The sequence below is a fragment of the Mus pahari genome, chromosome 4 (genome assembly GCF_900095145.1).
Source record: "Mus pahari chromosome 4, PAHARI_EIJ_v1.1, whole genome shotgun sequence".
Classification (NCBI taxonomy): domain Eukaryota; kingdom Metazoa; phylum Chordata; class Mammalia; order Rodentia; family Muridae; genus Mus; species Mus pahari.
Window position 1 is genome coordinate 21,841,523 of NC_034593.1, and position 4,298 is coordinate 21,845,820.

Sequence of the window (4,298 nt, forward strand, 5' to 3'; positions counted from 1 at the left end):
TAGGGGAACAGAGGTGGGGGGAGGGGTATGGGAATCTTTCGGGATAGCATTTGAAATGTAAATAAAGAAAATAATAATAATAAAAAAAAAAAAAGAAATGGGCCAGTTGGGACTTAAGGTTCTCTGGGCATGGCCTGTTCAACTCCTTTTATCAAATAGTTCCCTTTCCTCCCCATCCCACAGAGACCACATCTCTACTGCCAGCCTCTCACACATTAGTGACTAATTAACTACAAGCAATTAAAGACCACGAACTTTAAGATGCTCCTTTTTATCACTAAGCTCATACCAGAACATTCCCTTTCTAAAAGCACTGGGAAACTATTTCCTTTTATGAACAGGAGCTGAATGGGAAAGGCTTAGCCTTCCATCTGGCTGATGTTAATGCCTCTGACCACACTAAGTACAGCCTCAGGACACCCCAGGATACCCTGAGTTCTCAGCACAAAGGAGACATGTTTACTCCTGAGGGGGGCAGACAGAAGGGAATAAGAGACAAAGACAGGAGGTAGAGGATGAGGGGGGAAGGGTAAGGAGATAAGGGAGAGGAAGGAGGGAAATTTGCTCTGGGGTGGGGTGAGGGACAAGGGACTGCCTGCCTCTGGATAGAGAGAAGTCCGATGTAGTACATAGGAAAATGACTATTTATAAAGGTACGAGGAGAAACCTTGTGTTAGGATGAGGTGTTCCGGTTTAATTGAGCATGTTAATGAAGTGAGCCAAAGCAGAGGTTTGGATTGTGGGATTTCAATCCTTTAACAGCTGGACCTTGGAAGTCAGCCTCAGGAGGATGAAATGGCCAAAGGGAAAAGGAATTTAATCTAAATGTATGCATGGAGACAGAGGGAACGGGGACAAGGGCAAGGCCTGCCAGAGCCATGCCCGCCATACTGACCACAGTCCCTTCACACCGTCCAGAAATTACATATTAGGGTGGAGGAGGCAGGGGAACTCTCCCTGTGAGCAAGCAGTGGGACCAGAATTTGCATCCTCAGCATCCCCTGTAAGGAGCTGACTGTGTGGTCAGGATAGAAAGCAATTTAAGAAGACACTGTCAATCTTTGACCTCCACACGCAGACAGTGCACACACAGGTGAACACACACATGCATATACACATACACACTCATACAAAAATTGAAAGACAAAGTTTAACTGTAAGAAATGAGATCTTTTCTTAGGTTGCAACACCTGCTCACACCACCCCATGAACCCCTTCCCCCACAGACTAGGAAGCCCCATCTGCCCTCCTTCCCCCCCCCATTAACACCCACACAGAGAAGCCCACCCCACCCCTGCCTGCTGAGAGAAAACTCTGTCTTGACTTCTCTCTGCATTTCTGGCAACTCACCCATGAATGCCCATCCAGGGGCTCATCTTTCTTACCTTATATGGGTAGAATCCCAGCTCCTAGATCACATCATGCCCAAGACCTATAAAACCCCATTACCCTGAATGTGTAAGATCAGTGAGCCCACCTGAGAGCTGCCTCTTAATAAACCTGCCTTTAATGCTCACAGCCAGCTATTGGATGGAACACAGGGNCCCCAATGGAGGAGCTAGAGAAAGTACCCAAGGACCTGAAGGGGGCTGCAACCCTGTAGGTGNAACAACAATATNAACTAACCAGTACCCCCTGAGCTNGTGTCTCTAGCTGCATATGTAGCAGAAGATGGCCTAATNNGCCATCANTGGGAANAGAGGCCCCTTGGTCTTGCAAACTTTATATGACCCAGCACGAGGCAAGGCCTGGGCCAAGTAGTGGGAGTGGGTGGGTAGGGGAACAGGGGTGGGGGGGGAGGGGTATAGGAAACTTTCGGGATAGCATTTGAAATGTAAATAAAGAAAATAATAATAATTAAAAAAAAAACCTGCCTTCATCTACTTGTAATCTGGTCTGATCTGGCCTATATCTGCAGCACCAAAGGAGAGAAAAAAGACTCATTTATGATATTTCTAAGAAACTAAATGCAAATGTAGAAATGATTTCTTGGCCAAACAGAAGAGAAATATACTATTTTCTTTTTCAGACCTTTCGCAATAATTTTCACTGCATATCTAGTCTGTGCGACTCACTGTGGCCATTGGCCTTTTGCTATGAACAGTTCTGTTGACCTCTAGAGCCAGAAGGAACGTCTCTTTCAAAATGTTACTTTTAGATCAACTTTATACAAACTATAGTCATCTGAGGGGAGAGAAGCTCAGTTGAAAAACTGCTTCCATAACATTGGGCTGTAAGAAAACCTGGGAGCATTTTCTCAATTAGTGATTAATGGGGAGGGCCCAGTCCATTGTAGGTGCTAGGTGTAGGTACTTCTGGGCTGGTGATCCTGGGTTCTATAACACAGCAGACCGAGCAAGCTTTGGGAGGCAAGCCCGTGAGCAGCACCCTTCCATAGTGTCTGCATGAGCTCCTCCAGGCTCTGACCCTTTGTGAGTTCCTGACCTGACTTTTGACGGTGATGGACTGAGGTAGAAACGTAAGACAAAGACCTTTCCTCGTCATCTTATTTTGGCCAGCAATGGTAACTCTAACTAAGACAATATCTGAACAAATTATTGCCAACTGACTACACAAGGGTGAGCAAATCATAAGCTGTGTTAGAAAGACTGCCACTGGATACCCACAAAGGAACCCCAGAGAGGCCCTGTGATCCCACAAAAACTATATCTTCTAATCCACATCTACCTGAATTTCAAGCACCTGATTTTTTTCATAATTGCTCAATTATTCCTCAAGGAATTCTGGAGCTGTCTTTGTTTTGTTGTGTTGTTTTCTGTTTTGTTATGTTTTAATGCGAATGAGTATCTGAATGTGTGTGGCTGGTGCCCGTGAAGGCCACAAAAGGGTGTTGGATCTCCTGAAACTGGAGGTATAGATGCTTGTGATCTACCATGTGGGTGCTGGGAACCAAACCCAGGTTGTCTGTAAACATAGCCAGGGCTCTTAACCCCTAAGCTATCTATCATATATATATTTAGATATTTAGATATTTTAGATATATATATATTATATATCTAATATATATTACATTAGATATCTAATATAATATCTATATATTATAATATATTAGATATATATTAGATATATATATTATTAGATATTTTCTTTATTTACATTTCAAATTTTAACCCCTTTCCCCATTTCCCCTCTGAAAACCCTCCTCCCTCTGCTCACTAACCCACCCACTCCCACTCCCCTGTGCTGGTATTCCCCTACAAGCATCAAGCCTTCACAAGACCAAGGGCTCTCCTCTTGTTGATGTCCCACAAGGCCATCCTCTGCTAAATATTTGGCTAGAGCCATGAGTCCCTCCTTGTGTTCTCTTTGGTTGGTAGTTTAGTCCCTGGGAGCTCTGGGAGTACTGGTTGGGTCATATTGTTGTTCCTCCTATGGGGCTGCAAACCTCTTCAGCTCCTTGGGTACTTTCTCTAGCTCCTTCATTGGGGACCCTATGCTCAGTCCAATGGTTGGCTGAGTGCATCCACTTCTGTATTTGTCAGGCACTGGTAGAGCCCCTCAGGAGACTGCTATATCAGGTTCCTATCAGCAAGCCCTGGTTGGCATCCACAATATTGTCTGGGTTTAGTGATTGTATATGGGATGGATTCCCACGTGGGACAGTCACTGGATGGCCTTTCCTTTAGTTTCTGCTCCAAACTTTGTCACTCTATCTCTTCCCATGGGTATTTTGTTCCCCCTTCTAAGAAGGACAGAAGTATCCACATTTTGGTCTTCCTTCTTCTTGAGCTTCCTGTGGTCTGTGAATTGTATCTTGGGTTTTCCAAACTTCTGAGCTAATACCCACTTATCAGTGAGTGCATACCATGTGTTCTTTTGTGATTGAGTTACCTCACTCGGGATGATATTTTCTAGTTCCATCCATTTGCTTAAGAACTTCATCTTTTTCTTTGGTTTTTTATTTTCAAGATTTTTAAATCTTAGTTTAAGTGACAAGTGGACGATATAAGTCTTCCCCAACTATTAACATCTTCTCACTTTCCCTCCATCTCTTTCAGCTGCCCATTGTAATACATCCAAGGGATAATGAAATTGCCCCTGTTGCAGTCTAGCCTTGCTTTCACTGTCAGATAAGCTCAGAGGTCCAGGTGACTTACTGAGGAACTGCTGCAAAGGGGCCCTCGACATCCCAGACCATCACGCCCATCACTTCCGTCTTTGCTGCTGCCCTTTCTTCAGCATTGCTGAGGATGCTGAGTGCTGAGGATGCTGAGGATACTGAGGTGCTGAGGATACTAAGTGCTGAAGATGCTGAAGATGCTGAGGATGATGAGGAT